The 22,383-nt window shown below is 47.4% G+C and overlaps 1 protein-coding gene across 1 annotated transcript in view; it reads right to left on the reverse strand.

Moving 5' to 3' along the window:
- LOC146798031 (uncharacterized) overlaps positions 1–22,383 on the reverse strand; it is a 44,918-nt gene that overhangs the window by 16,725 nt on the left and 5,810 nt on the right. The window lies entirely within an intron of this gene.

Here is a 22,383-nt window from a genome sequence, read left to right on the forward strand (position 1 = left end):
ATGCTTTGCAGTTGACGGGGATGTCCTTGCGGTTACTGCTGGATCCACGTGGGGTGACTTTGGCCACAGAAGTTGGGGTCCCTTGAAGTCCTCTTTTAGCAAGCAAAAGGCCTGCTGCTGCTGGGCTACCGGTCTCAGTTCACAGCGGTCCCAGAAGTATCCTTTGCTGGAGGCTGGTGTCCCTCTTGGGTGACCAATCTGGAGTCAGGCAACACTCTCGGGCCCAGCAGGCTCGGGTGCAAATTTTGGCTATGGCGGATCGGTCTCTTGGGGCACCAAGCAGCGGTCATTGGGTACTGACTTTCTGAATTGGGCTACTTCAGCTTTGATTGTCCTGGTTCCACGGGGTCAGAGGACTGACCTTTGTAGTCACCTTTTTGGTCTGGGGCGACTTTTCCTAAAGCCAGGACCCACAGGCACAGTCCTCTTTTTGGTAGCCCAAGGTGTGGCAGGTGCTGTCCAGCAGGTGGTGCAGCCTCTCTTTGCCAACCCCAGGAATCAGCAGGGCAGCACTTCTTTGGTCTTTACTCCTGCTCCGTCATGATCTGAGGTTCAGGGTGCCAGGGGTGCCATATTTATTCCCAGGAAGTGTCCTGGGGGATGATGCGGTCATTAGCCAATAAGCTCTCAGGATCCCTCCCATCCTGTAATCACTTCTGGCTATATGTGGGATCTAGCAATCCCAGAGTGCACTATTCTGCCCTCTCTCAAGATGTTTTAACACTTCCCCCACCCTAGTGGGCTAAACGTCCACGGGAAACCGGTTTGGGCACTGGTCTCCCCTCTCTGTTCCCGCCACCAGCCTGTCTAGCTAAACAAAGGGGCAACCTACCAGGAGTGTGATCGTCATTGGCCCACCAAAGGCATCTTCGCCTTTGAGGCTCACCTTTTATTTATTTATTTATTTACAGGGTTTATAGAGTGCTCTGTCCCCGACTGGTATCCTGGCGCTTGTCACTAAAATGGAGAGACATGAAAGCTAGAAGTTTGAAATAACCATAGAACATGGAAGTTAACAGATCAAATAATCAGTATCAAGACCAAAACTCAAGTTACTTAGGAAAAAGCCAGGTCATAAGGGAATTCCTAAACTGCAATAGATCAGTTGAGGACCTCAGCGAAGCTGGGAGTTGATTCCAGAGATTAGCTGCCCCGACCATGGCAGTACGGCCACCTTGACTTGATTTCCTAAATAGCAGGTTGGCTAAAGAACAGTGAAGAGATATGCTGTGGATGTATCTTCTTAGCCTCTTTTGTAATGGAACCTGGACAACACCCTGAGTGACTTCCTGCAGCGGGAGGTTAACACCTCTCCCTGTAGCAGGCTGCTATTGTTCCTGAGACTGGGAGTAATTCACACTACACCCAAAGAAGGCAGAAAGCTGTCTGGTGGCCAGTGACCGTATGAGGCCACTGGACAAACTAGGTCACAGAGTGCCAACTTTCTAAAAGTTGTGTTTCCATTAAAAGTGGCTTTAAATCGACGTGGGCATCAATTCAAAGTTTAATGCTACAATTAATTTGATACCCAGAAATACTCATCTTAGTATTCCCTTTCAGAAGTTAGCATGGCTGAATGGTCAGCTGGTAACTCTGTGTTAACCAACGGGGCTACTAACTCTTACACAGCATAATCAACAATTTGGGAGCTTTGCTGCTAGGACATATATAAAAAAATACACTGTCCACTTATTAATGTACAGCTCCCTGCCTTAGTGCCGTAGGCCTTTCTTAGGGGAGAAGTGGGGGCTTTGTCATTAGTTTGAACTAGTAGTTTTACCTGCCCTTCACTTCTGCAGTGGCAGGCTGGGAGCCATTTTGTACTTTGTCACAGACAAGGTTGCACGGTGGACACTGTCTTACATACCCTGGGTACCATATACTAGGGACTTATAAGTTAGTCAGTCTCTGCCAATTGGGAATAGCCAATTCAACATACACTTTGTAATGGATTAGAACACTGGCACTGAGGTCTGGTTAGCAGGCCTCAGTGTGCTCTCAGAGTCGAAAAACCAGCAGCATCATTCCAAAACTGTGGGGGGGGAGATGCAAAAAAGAGGCATTTCCTTACGAAAATTAATTTACAGTTCCTGGACAGCAGATGCCAATTTCCCAATCCTGGTCAGGATAGACTGTGCTCACGTCCATGGAGCATGCAGATCACTCTACTCTCTCTTCCTCACTGGATGGACCCTTGCATTTTAGGGTTGACTCACCCAAGACATAATTCCTGTAGGATTGTCAGGCTCCTTCCTTCTCTCAGGAAGTCAGTTTTGTTTCCATGGGCTTCTGGATAGGAGGATAATTTCTTCCTTCGAGCTAAGCCTCCAGGGGATGTCCCCTCACCTCTGGGAAGCAGTGTGTCAGACAGACAGCGGCTCCATTTGCACAGCAGTCCTGTGAGTACTCTGCAGAGTACTACATTCCTTGGTCAAAGAGAACTTGGAACTGGAACAACAAGTGAGTCTGTAGCTCCTACTTTTATACAGTCAAAGCAGACAGGGATGTGGATTCTCTATCTGAACTTTCAGAACAGGCTTTCAGTACTTCTTCTTTCATATGACCTCTCCAGGTGGTTCGCCAGACACAAGCTTTGTAGAATGATGCACATCCACGATAGGTGGTCTCCAGCCTGGAGTACCCAGGAAAGAGGCACATAGAGGTGTGAGCTTTCTGGATATAATTATATTCAGCTTCACTGAACAGTAATCACGAAAGAGAAAAAATAAAGGCCTCATCTGAAAGTACTTTCTTACCCATAACAACAAAGACTGCAGTCCCACCCTTCATCCTCACCATATACCAAATGGCAGTTTTCAGGAATAGTACCCAGCTGCTCCTCTCAACAAAAAGGACCTAATCAAATTTTTACATGAGCCCTGTCTCCTCTTTCCCCATAGAAGTGTCTAGGTCTCCTCCCTCCATCTTCAGGAATGTCAACAATACCCACCTATTGTCTGGGAAAACAACCTCTTTCATCTTGTGCACAGGAACAGGCCAAGGACTTCTGATATGGAACTGACTTTACTCTGGCTCACTCAAACGCACAACGCATGTACCACAAAGGCTGTATACATACACATTCATAACATAAACCAGAGATGTTAGTGCTAGGATCTGGGTTAGAACTTTACACGAGCGGTCCTGTAGTCCCCCACTCCAGGAACACAGATAAAAAGGTCTGGTCACCATTCTTGATTCACAAGGAACACAATACTTACCTTTGGTAACACATTATCTGGTAGAGACAATATCTAGCTGCAGATTCCTTACCTTTAAATTCTCCAGGTAACAGGCTGGATCCGAAAACGTTTGTGTGAACAGTACGCCTGCGCACTGACGGGTGGCTCTATTCGGCTCCACCTGATGTTGTCGTCATCGTTAGCTTCGGTTATGACATTTGCGATCACCTATATAGGCACCACCCAGGCGCGTGGACGTCAGTACTTTTCACTTTTCCTGAGCAGAAGCTCAGAGCCATGAAGTGACTGACTTTAGTGTGTGTCATAACTAGGGTCCTGAAAAAAAGAACAACCTTAACCCTAACAATTGAGTCCGCAGAGCGGAGAGGCATGTGTGGGTCTGTAAGGAATCTGCAACGAAATATTGTCTCTACCAGATAATGCATTACTTTAGGTAAGCAACTTGTTAATCTGAAAGAGACTTCTAGCTGCAGATTCCTTACCTTCGAAGAGAAACCCAAGCCATACCATCCTGGAGTTGGACTGTGGACAGATTTCTTACATTAAGAAGTCCTGCAGAACCAAACGGGCAAAAATGTCTGTCCCTGTGGACATGAATATCAAGGCAGGAGTGCATGGCAAACGTGTGCAAATATGCCCACGTTGCTGCCTGACAGATGTACAGGACTGGGACACCCAGAGGCAATGCTGTGGTCTCAGCCCTTCCCTTGGTGGAATGAACTCTCAAGCCCTCAGAGAGCTGCTTTCTAGCCAGGGCATAGCAGACCTTAATTCAGAGACAGACCGAGCAAGAAATGGTCCATTTCTGCACTGCCGACCTTTTTTTAGCTCCCACATAACCCACAAACAGTTGGTCGTCACCTGGGAACTCTTTTGTGTGGTCAAAGTAGAACGACAATGCTCTTTTTGGGTCCAGATGGTGGAGACATTCCCCTGAGCAAAAAGGGTGGACAGTGTGACAGTTTGACCCAGATGGAAAAGATTCACCACTTTTTGTAAAAATGATGCTCAGGTGCCATGTCAACAAAAGTCATCAAGTAAGGAGGATTGCATGACAATGCCTGCAACTGACTCACCCTCCGGGCAGATGTTATCGCCACCTGAAAGGCTGTCTTGATTGTAAGCAGCCAAAGGGGACAATTGTGCAAAGGTTTGAAAGGAGTACGCATAAGAAATGTGAGAACTAAATTAAGGTCCCACTGTGGCATGAAAAAGGGCATGTGTGAAAACATATGTACAAGTCCTTTTAAGAATCTATTTACAACAGGACAGTTAAACATGGAGAATTGGTCCGTCAACCGCAAGAAAGTGGAAAAAGCAGAAAGATAACTCTTGAGAGTACCCAACGCAGAGCTCTGCTGGGCAAGGGTAAGAAGGAAAAGAAGTATAGTAGATACAGAGGCAGAAAGAGAGTTAATTGACCTTTCTGTACAATATATATTTTTTTGTGCCAACGGCAGGCATATACTGTCTTAGTGAAGGGTCACCAGGCTGCCAAAATAACATTACAAACTTCCGGAGAAAGGTGGAAAGCTATCAACTGTCGCAGCTCTATCTCCACGCATGGAGTTTGAGAGTTAACAGGTTCGGGAGGAGGACCCTCCCCTGCTGCTGCGACAGAAGATCTTCCCGAAGGGGCAGCCTGATCAGACGATCGATGCTCATTCAAAGAAGCCTGTGATACCAAACTCTCTGTGCCCAGTCCGGGGCCACAAGAATGGCTTTGGCCTTGTCGCTCTTGACCTTCTTCAAAACCCTGGGCAGAAGTGGTATAGGCAGAAAGGCATACAGAAGGCCTGAGCTCCACTCGCGGCGAAAACCGTTGTTGAGCGATAGCCACATTGAAAACTCCAGTGCACAAAACTGCTGACATTGCAGGTTCTCTTCAGAGGCAAACGGATCTAACCAAGACTCTCCCCACTGCTAAAAAAGATCATGCATCACCTCAGATTGGAGACACCATTCATGATCTGCTAGGCATCGACTGCTGAGTTTGTCTGCCCTGGTATTCAAAGAACCTGCCAGGTGGTGAACCACCAGGTTTAAGCCCTGCTGTTCCTGCCATGTCCAGAGACGGATGCCCTCTTGATGAAGGGTCTACGACCGCACCCCTCCCTGCTTGTGGCAATACCACATGGCGGTTGTGTTGTCAATGAACACCTGCACTAACTTCCCCTTGACAGAGGGGAGAAATGCTTTCAATGCCAACCAGATCAACCGAAGCTCCAACAAATTGCTGTTGAGCCCGACTCCGTCGGAGACCAGTTAACCCATATCTCCACTTCTCCCACATGGCCGCCCCATCCTAGGAGTGACACATCTGTCACTACTGTGAGATCTGGTTGAGGAAGGGAGAAGGGTTTGGCTCTGACCCATTAGCAGTTCGTCAACCACCACTGCAGTTCATTTGAAGTTGCCTCTGAGATGTGGACCATTTTAGGGAAATTCCCCTGTTGCTGCACCCACTGAAACTTTAGGTCCCACTGCATAGCCTTCCTACGTCCTCTGGCCTGGTTCACCAACAGGATGCAGGAGGCCCAGCATCCTCAGAGTCAGTCTACCTGAAATCCAGGATAGAGGCTGAAACATCGGTATTATAACCTGAATATTCTTGACTCCCTGCTCTGGAGGATAGACCCAAAACAACACTGTGTCCAGAGCAGCTCCAATAAAAGGGAGCATCTGAGAAGGAATCGGTGTGACTTTGGCACATTTATAGACAATCCCGGTGAATGCAAGAGGTTCGCTATAGTTTGGAAATGAGAAACGACAGCTTGGGGCGAGGATGACTTCAACAGCCAGTTGTGGTTGTAGGGGCAGGCTGAAACCCCCAACCTGCACAGATGATCTGCTACCACCACCATCACCTTGGTGAACACCCGAGGGGTGCTGGTAGGCCAAAAGGTAGCACTGTAAACTGAAATCGCTTGTGGCCTACCTTGAACCGCAGGTAACGTCTGTGGCCCGGCAGGATGGGGATGTTAAAATATGCTTCCTACAAGTCCAATGCTACCATCTAGTCTGCATGGTCTAGGGCAGACTAGACCTGAGCCAACATGAGCATCTTGAACTTCTCCTTTTTGGGGAAGAGAGTGGCGTCCGAAGATCTAAAATGGGCAGCAACCATTTGTTCTTTTTCAGAATCAGAAAGTAGTGGCAATAGCAACCACCTCCTACTTCTGAAATCGGAACCCTCTCTATGGCTCCCTTGGCCAGAGGAGCTTTAACTTCCTCTTGGAGTAAAGTTAGATGATCCTCCACCAGCCGTTCTTGAATTGGTGGAATAGAAAGAGGAAAAGAAAGGCAAGGCAGAGAATAGCCACTCTAAATGATCTGAAAGACACATTTGTCCGATGTTATGGACATGCAGCGGAGGAGATGGTGATGAATTCTCCCTCCAACTGGAGTGGAATGGTCTTGCAGACTCCAAACTAGGAGTGCTTGGAGGTTGCAGCAGCTGAGGGCTGGGTGACCCTCAACAACTGGCTACCATTCCGAGTTCAGAATGAGCCACCTCCACATGCTCACACAACTTAGGGAGTCTGTGCAGCACGGTGGCTTGGATACAGTTGACACGGTTGAAAACCCCTGCCATTGCCATGAAAGGGGCAAAAGCTAGACTGGCCATGAGATGTAACTGAGAGACCAAAGTATCTGGCCGTAGCAAGAGAATCCTTGAAGCACTCCAAGGAAGAGTCAGCCTTCTCACCAAAGTGACGAGTTCCTTCACAAGGCCTGTCCATGGAATTAACATGAACATCACCCAAGAAGAAAGATGTTCTGAACCAGGCATGGCGTTGCAAGGCCACCTTTGACTAAACCGTTCTGCCCAGCGAGTCAGTCGTGTCTAAGCCACACCTAATGGTGAATTTTGCAGCATCTCTCCCATCCTTAACTGCCTGGGAGAATACTGCCCCGGTCTCCTCTGGGTCCTGTGCCAGCACTTGCACAAACATCTCCCAAATGTTGTGGGAGAAATGTCCCAATAAGCATGCAGTATTCACCAACCGCAATGCCAGGGTGATAGAAGAAAACATTTTCTTCCCAAGTATGTCCAGCCTCCTGAATTCTCTATCCAGAGGAGCAGATGGGAATGTGCCATGGTACATCGAAGCCTGCATCACCAAGCTCTCAGAGGTAGGGTGTTGGCTGAGGAACATTGGGTTGCCCGGAGCAGGGCGATGGTGGCGTGCAAATGACTGTTCACAGGAGCCCCTGTGCTAGGCTTGGACCATATGCCTAGAAAGACATCCATCAGTGCTTCGTTAAAGGGCAATAGGAGTTCAAAGGTGGAAGCCCCTGACTAAAACACTTCGGTCAAGAGATTAGTCCTGATCTACATGGAGGGCAGCTTCAGTCCAAAGACCTCGGCGGTCCTCCTTACCACCTTGGCATAAGAAGCCCCCTTCTCCATAGTCACAGTCAGTGGAGAGAGCATGCCAGTATCTGGGGATGTGTCCAGTCCACTGGCCTCCCCAAGTTCCTCATAACAGTCCATCTGTTCTACCGGAACATCTATTTAATGTTCTAAAGGGTCCAAAGACCCTTCCGAATCCTCAGCCATGTCTGAAACTTCCTCAAAATCGCCAGTCAATGCCATAGAACCTCTGGGTTCTGCTGGAGCCAGAGTCGATGTTTGGCGACACTGGCCTGACTCTGAGTCATCGGGAATAAGGATGGAGCTGGCATGGTCGGTGGGCGCCCATGGCGCTGAAGGCACCAGCTTCGGGTTCGACATCAGGGAAGGCTGCGTTGGCACAACCGGCGTCGACCCGGATCCATAGATGGATCAACGAGGCTCCACCGGCGCCATCGTTGGAGCCAATGGCATCGAATCCAATGGGCCCCCCTCAAACCCCGTGGGCCCGAAGGCTCACCAGAAGGGTCCGCCTGCTCAAATACATGGCGCATGGCCTCATAAAATTCCTTTACTTGAACGGGGGTTGATTCAGCTCCCAGAAACGGGGGGAGGCGTGAAGTCAAACTTGGCTCCGGCTCCACAGAACCGTGCCTAGACCGTAGGTGCCCCCTACCGCTCTTGTCGACGGATGACAGATGAGGCCAAAAAGCCTGCTTGGACTTCTTCTTCTTCTTGTGCCTCTTCCCTGAGTCTGTGTATGGAAGACCTCGAGTGGAAGGAAGTGGACGTGGGGCTCCTGGAGCGGTCCTGCGACCTCGTCTTCTTCGAACTGGAGTGGGATTCCCATGGAGTCTCGCTGGCCGGTGTCGACTGCTGGGCTGCAAGGAGCTTCAAAGCTCACTCCCTCAAATTTGACACCTTCTGATAAATTTCACAGTCTTTGATGTAGTGGTTGTCAGGAAAACAAACCACACTGGCATTGTCACCCTCTTTCCCATATGTGTTTCACCACAATCAGGGTGTCTCTTAAGAACACCTCAAAGCAAAGTCAAAGAAAATAAAAAAAGACAGTTTTCTTCCTCAAAAGAGGTTTGAAAGACGACTGAAATGTGTAGTGAAAGCAAAACTTCCTCAAAATTTAGTGTTAATAGCGAACAATAGATCACTTGAAAGCAGAACTGTATTCAAGGTCTTTCTCATACAATGGGACAAACAAAAACATGCTGGGTACAATGGGATAGTGCATCATTCTAAAGTTCTTAAAGGAGCAGGGTAAATTTGTACAAGTTTGTTTTTTTTACATCATAGCATAATTTCCTGCTATAATTTTTACTTTTTTACTTTAGTACACTGGGAACCAGACATAATAATGGTGATATCTAAATCCAGCAACAGATAAGGAGCCAACACTGTTCAAAACTTATATTAGAACCTCTGGCAAAAAAACAAAGAAAATACAAAGGCATTAGGCCCAGTTTTAGTTGCCTTATATCACACTGTTTATTAAATAAAAGATTACATTTAAAGGTTACAGAACTCTCTGGTTCAAAGACCTCAGCTGGTAGACAAAAAGATTAAAGGTCTGACGAACAAGTTACTTACCTTCGGTAACGCTTTTTCTGGTGGATACAGTATCTGCCTGTGGATTCCTCACCTTGTGAATATCCCCTGCGCCAGCAACATTCGGAAACTTTTGTAGTTCTCCACGCCGACGAGGACGACGTCACAGAAGCACGGCTCCGCATGCGGCTCCGCTGACGTCACTGGATCCATAAGAGGACCTCGTTGGCGTGATGACGTCAGTTCCGCCCTTTTTTTCCGTGCCTTCGAGGCATACGGATGGACCGACAACAATATATACACAGTATACACAGTACATAATATTCAACCCAACACACACAGTGTGAAGTCAATGAAGGAAAGCAAAAGAAATAACACACTTCCTTTGACAGTAACAGACAAATTTTGAAACATTATCACTATTGTTGGAATACAAGGGTGGACAACGGGGAGGAGGGTGGGTCAGTGAGGAATCCACAGGCAGATACTGTATCCACCAGAAAAAGCGTTACCGAAGGTAAGTAACTTGTTCTTCTGATGGATACATCAGCCAGTGGATTCCTCACCTTGTGAATAGATTCCCACAGCAGTCCCCACTCCCGGAGGAGGGTGTCCACCCTTCTATATCAAAAAGTCCTGAAGGACGGAACGTGCAAAGTGTTCGTCCCTCCTCAACTCGGTATTTAAGCAGTAATGCTTCGCAAAAGTGTAGAGGGAGGCCCAAGTTGCTGCTCTACAAATGTCCTCCACAGGAACATCTCTAGATAAGGCAGATGTAGAAGACTTTGTTCTGGTAGAATGAGCCCTTATACCCTCTGGAGGTTCCTTACCAGCCAAAGAGTAACAGATCTTGATGCACAAGATAATCCATCTGGAAAGGGTGCGCTTGTGCACCGCTCTGCCTTTCCTGCAGCCAATGAAGCCCAAGAAGAGCTGGTCATCCACTCGAAAGTCCTTAGTTCTGTCGAGGTAAAAACTCACCGTCCTCTTAGGGTCCAAGCGGTGAAGCCGCTCCTCCTCCTTGGAAGGGGGAGGATAAAAGGTAGTAAGGGTAATGGACTGCCCCAGATGGAAAGGAGTTACCACCTTAGGCAGAAAAGCAGCCCTGGTCCTGAGTATCATTCTTTCAGCATGAATGGTCAAGAACAGGGGTTTCAAACCCAGAGCTTGAAGCTCACTTACCCTTCTTGCCGAGATAATGGCAATGAGAAAAACTGATTTAAAAGACAATAGTCTCAAGGGACACTTGTGCAAAGGTTCAAAGGGAGAACCCATCAAGTAAGATAAGACAAGATTTAAGTCCCATTGAGGCACAATAAAGGGAGTAGGCGGAAATTTGTTGGTAAGGCCCTTAATGAACCGTAATACAATAGGTGATTTAAACAAGGATGGCTGATCCGGTAAGCAAAGGAACGCAGACAAAGCCGATAAATAACCCTTCACAGTACCTACAGCAACGCCTTGCTGAGCAAGAGAGAGAGCAAACTGAAGGATGTTGGATAAACGAGCCCTCAAAGAGTCAATAGACTTCTCCCCACATCAATGGACAAATTTGGACCAACTATAGGAATAGGTAGACTTGGTGGAGTGACGCCTGGTAGACAAAATCACGTCTACCACATCAGGCGGCAGAGAAAAAGAATTCAGGTTGCCCCGTTCAATCTCCAGGCATGAAGGTGTAAGCTCTGGAGGTGGGGGTGTAGAACCTGCCCCATCGACTGCGAGAGGAGGTCTGCCCTGATAGGGAGACGGAGCGGAGGGCACGAGGAGAGGTGGAGAAGATCTGCATACAACACCCTTCTTGGCCAATCCGGGGAGATCAATATGACTTGGGCCCGGTCTTGGCGAATCTTCCTCAGAACCCGAGGAATCAAGGGTATGGGAGGAAACGCGTAAAGGAGATGTGAATCCCATCTCAACTGTAACGCGTCCCCCAAAGCTTCCTGCATCGGATACTGGAGACTGCAGAATTACGGGCAGTGAGCGTTCTCGTGAGTGGCAAACAGGTCCACCCGAGAAGTTCCCCACATCCGAAAGACGTGACGAACCACCTCCAGATGGAGCCTCCACTCGTGGTCGGCAGAGAACTGCCGACTGAGACTGTCTGCACGCACGTTCAGAACTCCGGCCAGATGATTTGCCATCAGACAAATCTGATGATCCTGAACCCAGGACCAGAGACACAGAGTTTCTCTGCAGAGACAATGCAACCCCACTCCTCCCTGCTTGTTGACATACCACATCGCGGTAGTGTTGTCCGTCGGGACCTGAACTGACTGACCGTGAAGGGAAGGGAGGAAGGCCTTGAGTGCCAAACGTATCACCCGCAATTCTAAAAGGTTGATGTGAAGCAACCTTTCCTCTGGAGACCAAAGACCCTTGATCTCCAGATCCCCCAGATACGTATCCCACCCTAAAGTGGATGCATCCGTTATCACTGTGGCCAACGATGGAGGTAGATGGAAGGGCTTTCCTTGAGACAGATTGCCCTCCAAGCTCCACCAAGACAGATCCGCTTCAGCTTCTCTGGAGATCCTCACAGACTCCTTGAGAACTCCGTTGCGCTGATACCACTGCCTGCGGAGGCACCACTGGAGCGCCCTCATGTGCCAGCGTGCATGGTCGACCAACAGAATGCAGGAAGCAAACAGACCGAGCAGGCGAAGGACCTTCAGGACTGGAACGACCGCTCCATTGTAAAACAAGGGAATCATTTCCTGTATGTCGAGAATCCTTTGTGGAGGAGGAAATGCTCGACACACAGTAGTGTCCAGTACCGCCCCTATGAACAGGTTGCGCTGAGAGGGCACCAGGTGAGAATTGGGCACGTTTATCGAGAAACCCAATTTGTACAACAGTTAAGTTGTAACTTGCAGATGATGAAGCACCTTCTCTGGCGACTCCGTTTTGATCAGCCAGTCATCCAGATAGGGGAAAACTGGAACCCCCGACCTTCTGAGATGGGCTGCCACCACTGCCATCACCTTGGTGAAGACTCGAGGTGCAGTAGTAAGATCAAACGGGAGAACCGCAACCTGATAATGTTGCGACTCTACCGTAAAACGGATATACTTCCTGTGCGACTCCAGGATGGGGATGTGAAAATATGCATCCTGCAAGTCGATCAACACTATCCAGTCGTCCTGTTGCAGCGATTGAAGAACCTGCACAAGGGTGAGCATCTTGAACATCTCCTGCTTCAGTAAAAGGTTCAAGATGCTGAGATCCAGGATTGGACGTAGCCTGCCATCCTTCTTGGGTATCAGGAAATACCGGAAGTAGCATCCCTGACCCCTTTCCCGCTCTGGAACCACCTCTATCGCACCTTTTTTCAGCAATATAAGGACTTCATCCTGCAGGAGAAGACGGTGGTCCTCCGAGCAAGCACCTTGGCAAGGAGGGTAATTTGGAGGGAATTCCCGAAAAGGAGCATACCCATTTTTTACAAGATTTAGAACCCAAAGGTCTGTAGTGACCGATTTCCAATCTTGTAGAAAATGGGTAAGCTGACTCCCCACAGGACCAACATGATCCAGAATGGTGGATCTAGGGCTGCTTTGCAGTGGTAGGAGGGAGGGAGGAAGAGGAAGAGGAGGAGGAGAGCCGACGACCTCGTGGACGACCTCTGTTCCTGCTCCTGTTGTTCTTATACAGGGTATTTTGCTGCTGCTGCTGCTGAGGCTGCCTATAAGTCCGAAAGGACGACCTCCCAAAACCTCTGTACCTCCTGTAAGAGGAACATCTAGGCTGTTACTGCAGGCCTAGAGACTCAGCTGTGGCTTTGCTGTCCTTGAACCTTTCCAAGGCTGCATCTGCTTTCTTCCCAAACAGCCCAGAACCATCAAAGGGCAGGTCCAGAAGTGTTGCCTGCACATCAGGAGAGAACTCCGACGATTTAAGCCAAGCACTTCTCCTTGTGGCAACCGAGGAGACCATGATCCTGGCAACAGAGTCCGCAGTGTCTAAACCACTCTGAATAACCTGTCGTGCAGCCGCCTGAGTGTCCGACAAGACTTCATTAAAATTCTGCCTGTCCTCCTCAGACAATTTAGGTGCCAGCTGTTTTGCGGAATCCATAAGAGTGTGGATATAACTGCCCAAAAGACAGGTGGCATTTGTGGACTTCAAGGCCATACTTCCAGCGGAAAACACTTTCTTGGCCGACTGATCAAGCTTTTTTGACTCCCTATCACTAGGAACTTGCGGAAATGCCCCAGATGACTTCTTTGAACAGGCAGCTTGAACCACCAGACTTTCAAGAGAAGGATGGGATGTAAGAAAGTCTGTATCTCCTGGAGCCACCCTGTACCTCCTAGCAACAGATTTGGACACTGCCGGAGCTGAAAAGGGCTTACGCCAAACCTCCATGACTGGCTCAGTGCTGGCATCATTAAAAGGAAGCAAAGGTTCTACCACATTGGAGGGAGAATGAAGAACCTCCGTCAGGATGTTGGATTTAAATTCAGCCTTTGGGAGTTGCAAGTCCAAGAGCTCCGCTGCTTTCCTTATAACAGTGTGGTAAGGAGCCACATCCTTAGAGGGAGCATCTGGGGACAAATCAAGACCACTTGCTTCTTTTAGTTCCTCAAACAAGTCATCTGACTCTAAGAGCTCACCCTCTTCCATTTCTTCCACCTGATACCTCTGCTCTTCCAATATTCTCTGTGCCTCTCTCCTGGATCTAATCCTCAGAACCGGCGTCGGCGGTGCCGCACACGACTCCGACGGAGCCGGCGTCGAACACGGATACGGAGGTACAGCCTAAGACGAATGAGGTCGAGTTGGTGGAGCCAGAGAAGAAGGAAGCCGGGAAATGCCAAGACGACGTCGCTGGAAAGAATGGCATAAAAGGAGCCTGCGCATAGGCCTGAGGAACCCCCAAATTAAAGGCCATTGGACCCATGGGACCCGAAGGTGCTCCAGAGGGGTACATAGCTCTAGAAAAGACACCATACATGGCATTCAAATAATGCGATGGGTCTTATCCTGGGCCAGGAAAAGAGGGGTAAGGCTCAGACTAAGGCATTACCGGACTCAGGCCAACCGGCGCCAACGGTGGAGCCATTGGAGTCGACGACGCATCAGGAATAGGAGCCTCTTCCACCGGAGCCGGAGAATGCGTCGGCGTTGGAGACAGACGGAGCCGGAGGCGGAGAGCGCTCCGGAGAAGCTGCAGGCGAAGCCGCGAAAACAGGTGAAGCCGGAATCAACACAGAAGGAGAGCGAGAAACATAGTCCTTACGACGTCAAGGATCTGATGAAGTCAATCTCGGAGCCGTCTCCTTATCCGAACGGCGTCGAGAGCCATGCCTCTTCTTCTTTTTATGTTTCTTTGACTTTGAAGCATGACCCGACGTCGACTTCGAACCCGACCTCGACCTGGACCTTGACCTCGAACGCCTTCGACCTCTCTTCTCCTTTCTCATTTTCGCTATAAATAGCTTGGCTTCTCTCTCCTTTAAGGCTTTTGGGTTCATCTTGCGGCAGCAAGAGCACCCCTCGACGTCGTGTTCCGACGACAGGCACCAGACACAATCCTCGTGTGGATCCGTGATGGACATGTGTTTTCCACACTCCCTACAGGGCTTGAAACCTGACTTCTTCGTCGATATCTTAAGAAAGAAGCAAGATGAAACCAGAAACACAGCAGAAACACAAAGTAACTAGAAAAGCTACGGAGAGTCCCAAAAAACCGTTAGCGTCGACGGCGCTGAAAAAAGGGAACTGACGTCATCACGCCGAAGAGGTCCTCTTATGGATCCAGTGATGTCAGCGGAGCCGCGTGTGGAGCCGTGCTTCTGTGACGTCGTCCTCGTCGGCGTGGAGGGCTACAAAGGTTTCCGAATGTTGCTGGTGCAGGGGATATTCACAAGGTGAGGAATCCACTGGCAGATGTATCCATCAGAAAGTCTCTTACAGAACTGAAAGCATAGGTCTCAGAGTGGCAACCCTGTCAAAAGAGGGCTGTATGTAGAGAAATGTAGTTATCTTTTCCCAGTAATGTGCTGTAAATAAATGTGCTAATAGCATCACACTAGAAAGACTTCCAAGGTGACCTTACCATTTTTAGTGATTTCTACTGATTCTTCTGGCTTTTTTCAGCAAAGGCTTATACCACCTTCATGTCTTTGGTGAATGAAAAAATGCCAAAAGGCCTGTCATGCCACCCTGGCATGGCAGCCTGCCATTACTGTTGTGTTTTGCCCAAGTGAATCCCGCCCCCTATGGGGGATCCTACTTTGCCTTCCTACAGTGGCATCAAGGACATAAAAGATCTTTTGTGTAGACACAACACTTTGATAGCTGTGTAGCTGGAAATACTGCCCTTAAAACCAACATCCTTTACCTTTAAGTTAGCATATATGAGGTGAAATTATGGCACAGCCTCCATGTTTTGATGGCATATTGTTGTCATCCAAGATTAGGAGAGGCCATCTGCGTAAACTGTTATACATCTGAATCTTGAAAGGTTTAACTTGTGAGGAGTGTTTCACATGTCATCTGACTAAATTTCTGGTACATATGCATAAAACTAGTTATAGAGAATGCAAATTGTAACTGTATTTGGTTGACTGTGGGGTCAGCAACGGTGAAGCAGCAACCACAATCCTTGTCATGCTAAAGCACAATCAGACCCCAAATTAACCTGTGCTCAACCCCCAGGCGGCTTGGCTCAGAGCAGTCAGGTTTAACTTAGAGCCAATGTGTAAAGTGTTTGTGCAGCACTTCAACCAGTATCACAGTGAAAACACACCACAAAAGGTTCCCACAATAGTATTAGAACACATAGAGTGATTTCTAATATATAAAACAAAACCAAATTGACAAAGACCTAATCAGTAGAACCGGAGATATTACATTTCAGAATATAGTGTCAAAACGTGTAAAGTGCAAAGTGTGGATATCTGGTTGCACCTGACCAGGACAGAGTAACAAGATCAAGCCCACTGCGATGGAGTGTTGGCCGGCTACAGGGACTAAGTTAGGCCCACTAAACAAAGTTTAGTGGATCCATGTCGAAGATGCACCATGCAGCCGAAGCGATGCATTGGTTACAAGATGCGGCAACACTGCGGTGGAGGTTTCTGTTGCATCAACTTTGATGTGAAGTCTGATGTCTGGGGTACAGCCCACAGTCGGGCGATGCGTAGGTTCCAAAGAGCTGCAAAGCTGCATTGAGGAGTTCATCGTCGAGGCTGCGGTTGACGAGAGATGCAAGGGCCTGCGCTTATGGATGTGTCGCTCATCAGTAGCTCCAAAGGCAATGCAGGTTGCGGCAGTGATGCAAGTCTTTGTGATCGGTCCAATCCCTGAAGCAGTCAGTTTTGCTTAGGGCTACCCTCAGCAAAGATGAGTTGGTTCCACTGGATCCACAGAGGCTGGCAAAGAACCTTAAGCCCACTTCCAATGGCCCACGACTGAAGTGGCACCACTTGGCAGGTTAAACTTACAGATGGAAGAGTCCAGTTGCAGATGCAAGGTTCTTGGAAGCCTGTTATGTCCCTGAGGCTCCAGATCAGGAGGCCAGCCAACTAGCCCTTGGAGTCACACTGGGTTCTGGGGTTAAGAGATGCAGGTCCAGTCCTTGTCACCTAGGCAATAGGGCAGAAGACAGCTAGTCAGCACAGCAAAGCAGGAGCCCAGCAGAGTGGGAGTCCTTCAGCAGCACAGCAGCCCTTCTTCCTTGCAGAGTATCCACAGGTCAAGTAGTGTACTGAAGTGGTGGTGTCTGAGATCCAGTATTTATTTAGAGTTGTGCCTTTGAAGTGGGGGAGAAGCTTTTATGGGTTTTCATTTAGAGTGCCCCGGTATCCTGCTTTCCCTGCCTTGACTCGAAACTAACTACAGGGGGCATGCAGCCCTTTGTGTGGAGACAGGACACAGCCTACTCAGGTGTAAGTGAAATTGGGCCCAGCTTCTTCCTCCCATCCTGTCAGTGATGGCCCATCCAGTCACACAAACTCCCATTGTGTGTGGCTGTCTAAGAGGAATACACAAAGCCCAACAGCAAGCTACACATTTTCAGAATGGCAAATTAATTTCTGACTTCACCATAAGTTAGGAGTCTAAATTGTGATTCCAGAGACACAAAACTTGAACTGGTTATCTATTCCCATTTGGAATTTACACTTAAAAAATGTAATAAGCAACTCCAATGTTATCCCATGGAAGAGATAGGCCTTGCAGTACTGAAAAATGAATTTGAGTGTTTTTCACTACCAGCACATGTAAAACTTAAACATATATGTCCTACATTGTACTCTGACCTCTGGGCTGCCCATGACCTACCATAGGGGCGAAGTTTATGTATTAAATGGAAGGTATGAGGCCAGAACCGGACTGGGAATCCAAACCAGCCTGTAAAATGTGGCCAGACCAGCCCCCGTACAATGCATATTGAGTGAGAGCAGTAAGCGAGCCTGACCACTACAAGAAGGACTTGGGGAAAGGGTTCTCTCCCCCAAGAACATATGGGAAAAGATGGCAAACATGGCACATTCTACAACACATCTTTCATTATATATTCAATTGCATTAGCTTTCAAAGCATATTAGAATATTAGAATATTGAGCACTCCATTGCAGACAATGAAGTGCTCCAGGTAGAAGCCTGAAGAGCAACATTCTAATGTTTTTTTTTATTCACAGCTGCTGCTGTGAACAAAGGTCTCTCGGAGCCCAAGTGGATTTAAATCTCCTCAGGCTCCGAGAGGCCTTTGTTTTATTTATTAGAACATTCTGCCCTCTAGTGGCAGAATATTCGAATAGCCTTATAGCCCTCCGCAGATGGGCTATACGACCATTAAAGTCCCACTCCCTTGTTAAAGGCCTGAGCCGAAAGCGGGCCTTTAATGGCCGGTATAGCCAGCTACGGTGGGCTATAAGGCTATATTAGAACATTGGAACGTTCAGAGCTCAGTTGAAAACAATGGAGTGCTCTGGGCTTCTAAGGGCCGGTAGAAGCCTAGAGCTACAACATTCCAATGTTGTCTTTTACAGCTGTTGCTGTGAACAAAGGCCTCACGGAGCCCGAGGGGATTTCAGTCCCCTCGGGCTCTGTGAGACCTTTGTTTTAACTGTTAGAACATTCTGCCTTCTAGTGTTCTAAAAGCCTTATAGCCCTCCGCAGCTGGGGTACACCAGCATTAAAGTCCCACTCCATTGTTAAAGGTCCTCGCCTTCAGGACCGGCCTTTAACGCTGGAGCAGGGTTTTAATGGCCGGTATATCCCGCTATGGTGGGCTATAAGGCTATAGTAAATGATGACCTTACAGTGCCTCAGGATATGACAATCTTTGTTGGGGCTCTTCAATATTTTCCTCACTATCAACTTTCAACAGTGCATCTCATCTAACCATAACCCCTTTCTCACTTGTATTTCATTTATTTTATGACGCCTCTCATACCAGTGTAGAGTGTAAGAGCACTTTACACGACACACATATACAGAGACAGTGAATAAAATGTGTGTACATCAGTATATAAAAAATGTTACATAAGACAAAGGGGACTACAAGGTGTAGGATTCACGTCATCTATACTTGTAGGCATTTTTTTTTTTTATAAATCTTTTTATTGAAACACACATCGGCAACACAGTACAGTGCAGAGGGTCGCAAGGCTACACATTACAGTACGTATGGGTGAATGGATACTTTGACTTCATCATAGAGAGGAATATCATGGGGATATGGGGTCATAATGATCAACACTTCGAGGCGGTACACAAATCTACCCTCTATATACATTCCATGAAGTCCAGATACCGGACCACTTCCCAGGCCACCCCCTTGCCAGATATACCGTTTTTTCTCTAAACATACACCAATCAAGGTCCTTTTTGTAGGCATTTTTTATAAGCATTTGGTCTGGGGAAGCCCAAACTCAGGATTCAGAACACAGTGGTTAGGTTTGGGTTTACTAATATGAATTGATTTCTACCCAAACAAACCCATTTTTAGCAACATTAGGATAGTGAAATACTGGATAAAACATACTTTTTTAACCTGTACCGGTCCGTGCAGTTTGCATGCAACTATTTGATGGCAGGTCATAGCTCACTGTGCTAGAATATGTCTGTAACTTATGAATTACACAGTAACTAAAGGACTTCTGTGACAAATGCAGTTACACACTGAGCTATGCACATAAAATACAGTTCTGTGATCTGTATGGCACACGTTCTTTGCAGCAGGAACATTAACCATATGAGCTACCTTAGATGAGTCATACCTGCCAATAGAAAAACATCTCATCTCTCTCCAGCAAGAAGATTAATCACCAGAGATATCTTGACACCTATATTGTTGCCTTAAAACTGCTGGATGCAAGGAACTCTGCAGCAGGTGCTTTAAAATCACGTTACTGCTAGAAAACCAGCCCACAGTAACAAGACCAGCCCCTCACCCTTCCAATCTCCTGGGGAAACACTTAATGCCCGGTACGGCCAGTCCAGCCTTGATTAAGGCCTGGCAAAAGATTTACTTTGCCAGGTCGAAATGGCAGCTTAAAACTGCACACAGAGAGGCTGCAATGGCAGGCCTGAGATGGAATTAAAGGGCTGCTTCAGTGGGTGATACGATCAGTGCTGCAGGCCCATTAGAGGATTTAATTTACAGGTCCTAGGTACTTGCAGTACCATTTTACTAGGGACTTATTAGTAAATTAAAAATGCCAATTGGGTGTAAGCCAATGTTACCACGTTTAGAGGAGCGAGCACAAGCACTTTAGCACTGGTTAGCAGTGATAAAGTGCACAGAGTCCTAAGGTCAGCAAAAACGAATTCAGCAATATAAATAGGGGAAGGAAGGCAAAAGGTCTGGGGATGACCCTGCACGAAGAGCCGATTCAAACTCTAACCATATGGGATGTGCTCTTTGAAACATTGACAGCAGGAGCCAAATATTGCCAAAGGGAATTCCACTACGCAAAGTGTCAGGTTTTGCTCTTGCAAAATCTCAAAATGTGATGTTCTTAAGTGCACTATTAGCTCAAATGGGGAAATCTTTTTGTAAATGATTATTGGAACACAATAGTTTTCTTGGGCAATATTTTGGGCAATACAATACTGTGCTAGGCTCAGGACCATTAATTGTCAGGGACAGTGCACACACTGCAAGGCCTTGTGAGTCAAAATGGGACATGGTGGCAAAGGAGCACACCCCTCGTGGTGGCTCACAAGTAACGTCGTATCCATAAAAGCACAAAGACACAACAACAAACAAGTTAAACATTAGAGTCATAATAAAACCATAGCAGCATACAATATACAGTAATCTTTAGGTTCATGAAAAATTCATTAATAGGTAGTGTAAAAGCTCAAGGATTAAAGTAAATGTATCATTGTGCTTCCACAAAGATTGACAGGGGAGTTGGTAAGCATTCATAATGGGGAAGAGGGCTAGTCAGATGTATTTCGATGTGAGATAGATTACTGTCCATACCAGGGGAGGAGACACCACTAATCTCAAGTGCTGTTGATATTAATTCATAATGTGTGATTTTGTTTTACAATGCTACATCTAGATCTTAAACGGCCAATGACTGTAATGTGGCTGCAATGCTACAACACTGCAAAAGTGAAATACAGAAATGTATGTTAGCTCTTTTTTGCAGGCCCAAGTTTGAATTCACTGGGGTTTGCAAGGAGCAATGGAAAGATTCACTCCTCATGGTGGCTCAATACATCGGTAATACACACACTATCTCCCCATGGTGAATGAATACCAGTGGCGGCTCCTCCATTAAGGCGGAGGAGCGTTGCCCCACTGCTCAAACGGAAAAATTAAATGATAAAAAAGTAACGCTAAAATCATTTTATTTTCCTATTGCAGCCAATGGTGGGGCGGGACTGGCCAAAGCAGAGAGAGGAGTGGTTTACACTCCCTATGTGCTCATGACTGTCTGGCCGGCCCTCTTAGGCCAGCCAAACAATCACGTGTACTTTGCTTGTTCCCCACCAGGCTGCATTACACAGCCTGGTGAGGAACTTGCACAGAATCCCTGTCCCAGTCTGAGCGCCAAACCTCGGGGCTCAGACCAATCACAATGCTGCACTGCAGCATTGCGATTGTCTCAGGGACTCCTGTGTGCCCTGGTGCTTCATGCTGCCGGCCGGGACATGAAGAAGGAAGATGAAGAGGCTGGAGGAGAGGCGGCAGCCGGCCGTTCCAGGTAAGTTATTTTTTTTCATTCACTCGATCCCCCCCCCCCCCACCGCCTCACTACCCCCGCCCGGTAGCAGCCGCTACTGCTGAATACATCTGCAATACACACAAAACCTGAGAGTACAGGTCTAAAAAATGTATATCTTTTGTCACAGATATGTCTGCTGAGCTTTTTGGAAAACTGGTGGTGTTTGGGTTTGACAAAGCTCTAAAGGTGAGGAATTCCAGGAAGATGGGCAGGAAAATTGGGCCTAATGAGCCTCAAAAGCCCTCTAATTTCACATCATGGTACAACTTGATTATTTGATTATGAAGGACTGTATGTAGTTTTAGTTCTAGATTTGGAGGTCCCATATTATGAAGAGATACTGAATGTTCTTAGTCAAACAAGTAGCTGCCACATTTCTAGGGGACCAAAAAGGCAAGACATCCAATTTTATTCTGGATTTTCTTTCTCACAAGCCAGTGGATAGGAAGTCAAGATGAAAGCTGATGGCTGTCCCCACCAACACAACCTGATAAGGTGGATCACAAAAAGAGGATATGTCTTAGTTTGATTAACTTATGGAAGTAGCTACCAAAGTTGATGCCAATTGGGCATTTCATGAAAAGCCCCTATTGAAGTAGACACCTAGATGTTTGTTTACATTAGCTGACAGTGCAATGTGCTGGTCGAACAATCAGGGCATACAGGTGTGATTCCTGGAAGGGTGTGGTAGTCCACAGTGCAAAGGCCATTAGCATTTCCAACATCACTGACAAACACTTGTCCACCTGGTGAACTGGACAATCCCTTTAGGGGCGGATCAAGATCCACTTGCAAATGCTTGGCCTCTGTGTATTGTGGCATAGTGAGCCAAAAGTGACACAATGAAATGCAATCCAGAGTAATCATCAGTGGCTGAAATAAATTCAATCATTTGATCTATACGTTTTCGGTCTTCTCTATGTGGGAGGGTTTGCCCAGACATGCATCCTGTAGCTCGCAGTGCCATAGTACTCAACCTTTACCTCATTGATGTGGCCAAATCACATCAATGAGGTAAATCACATCATATTATATATTAATTTAGTAGGAGCACGGTCTAGCAGTT

Source organism: Triturus cristatus, chromosome 9, assembly GCF_964204655.1.
Source record: "Triturus cristatus chromosome 9, aTriCri1.1, whole genome shotgun sequence".
In the NCBI taxonomy this organism is placed as follows: Eukaryota; Metazoa; Chordata; class Amphibia; order Caudata; family Salamandridae; genus Triturus; species Triturus cristatus.